Raw genomic sequence first — 2500 nt, forward strand, 5'->3', positions numbered from 1 at the left:
AGGAGGGAGAGAGAGAGAGAGAGAGAGAGAGAGAGAGAGAGAGATACGGGGTAAAATATAAAATGCAAAGACCAAATAGGAGAGAGAGAGAGAGAGAGAGAGAGAGAGAGAGAGAGAGAGAGGACATTCCATTATATCAGAAAACTGGATGCTAAATTCATATATTTTACACAACACTGCTTTATTGATATGAATTAATTTGCTTTCACATTGAATAAAGCTTTCTAATTCACTTTATAAATTGGTTGAATTTGCCTATTGAAGAAATTCTATAACTACTACTACTATCACTACTACTACTACAAACACGAATAATGGTAACATTAATAAAAACAAAAAATATTTTGATTTGATACCTTCCCTCCAGTAAGAGCACTTACTGTAGCACTCACTTTTTATCAATCTATCTTTTTGTTATTATAATTACCTTTTCTTTATTGGGTAAAGTATAATAATAATAATAATAATAATAATCCCTTTATAGTGAACCAAATTAATTCCTATAATCTCACGAAGATGGGATGTTCAGTATTCTCTCTCTCTCTCTCTCTCTCTCTCTCTCTCTCTCTCTCTCTCCTAAGTCTCACGCATTAAACTCACTGGATACTGCGCAATTATCCTACGGACACCAATCGAATAATCCTCTAGGAGAAATACTCGCAAACTTCCTTGACTATCTAATCTCTGGATTAAAGATAGAAAAACCTAAGGGGTTATTAGGTTACATAATGACCTTTAATGACCACTACCCGTGCTGTTACGACCTTCCCCTTCCAGTAATAATAACCGCAGACAGCTAATTAATACGCAGCCTTTGTGGTGGTCTACCACGCGTAAGATAACGCCCCAACCCGTCTTACCCAATGGACAATTATATCTTGCCTCTCGTTTCCCAATCTTAGGCCCGCCAATTTCTCCCAGTTTCCTGATATGGGTGAAGTATATTTATACAGAGGAATTGAGAACACGTAAAGGAATTTACTAACTTGACTCACTAAATGTCAGGAAGAAAACAAGTTGAGGTAAATGACAGGAAAATATAAAAATTTCAAAGTATTCTTCATGACCCAACTATTGTATTTTGAACAAATTACAGAAGTGAAACATATTTATCATAGTCATACGTTTGATTTTTTTTTCTTTTACAGTTGTTTAGTTTCTTTAAACTGAAGCCATTATCATTATCTAACATTAATAACATTTTGTAGAGTATGCGACCCGTCAAATGACGGCTAAATATTTAGACAGATGTGCAAGCACACGATACCCCCTCACACCAGGGTATGACCACTCCCTCTCCCTCCTACCAGAGGGACAGGGACAGTTTAGTGTGACCAGAATATATATATATATATATATATATATATATATATATACCAACACTTGCTTTTTATTATATTCATAATACGTACAAATACGTATCATCATTTCCCCCAACGCCTATTGACACAAAGGACCTCGGTTAGATTTCGCCAGTCGTCTCTATCCTGAGCTTTTAATTCAATACTTCTCCATTCATCATCATCTACTTCCCCCTTCATATTCCTCAGCCATATAGACCTAGGTCTTCCAACTCTTCTAGTGCCTTGGGATTAAATACGTAGAGTTACATTAACCTAAATAGTTTTCTACTTAAGAAAATTGTTAATATAAAACTACGTAATTGCTTCAGAGGTAATACAAAAAAAAAAAAAAAAAAAAAAAAAAATCTGTCATTTTCAATTTTATTCATAGAGCAATGAAACTTTCAAGGATTTACTGTTATTTTAGGACGTGGACATTTTGAAAATTCGTAGGTTAAAGGTCAAGTCGAGAAAAAGGTCGACCGAATTAACCCCAACCTTGAGAAATAAATTGCCGTGGCGGAGGTCTGCGCTCTAAGAGACGAGAAAATTGGCTTCAAACGTTTAAGCTATTTTGGGTTTTCACGTAATTATTTGCTAACCTTGAAATAATTATTTAATTAATCCTTATAATAATTAATCTAGATTAATGATTATCATACAGATAACAGGTCTATCAAATATCAAAGAATTTCATTTAATGGTGGGAAAAAAAATCCGGAAACGCAGAGGAAATAAAAGAATTCCACAGCATAATATTAATGTAAAGAAGGAGAACTATGTGAATCTACCGCTGTGGTAATAGGATATGAACTGAAATAAAATAAGTCACTGGACTATGTTATATGAGAGAGAGAGAGAGAGAGAGAGAGAGAGAGAGAGAGAGAGGTTTCCTCTTTGAAAGAAAGTTTACCTAGAGGGGCACTCAGTAGAGCGCAGACTTCCGTCACGTCAGCCTATTTCTCGACCTTTTGCTTGACCTTGTCCTTGACCTTTGACCTGGGTCTTTCAAAATTGAACCACGTCTACGTCTCAACATAACAATTATTCTCTGAAAGTTTCACTATATGAGTAAAATTGTAGCCATGAAGTTGTTCACTAAACAGACAAACAGGGACACAAACATAACCTCCTTCCAACTTCGTTGGCGGAGGTAA

The sequence above is a fragment of the Palaemon carinicauda genome, chromosome 10, assembly GCF_036898095.1.
Source record: "Palaemon carinicauda isolate YSFRI2023 chromosome 10, ASM3689809v2, whole genome shotgun sequence".
Classification (NCBI taxonomy): Eukaryota; Metazoa; Arthropoda; class Malacostraca; order Decapoda; family Palaemonidae; genus Palaemon; species Palaemon carinicauda.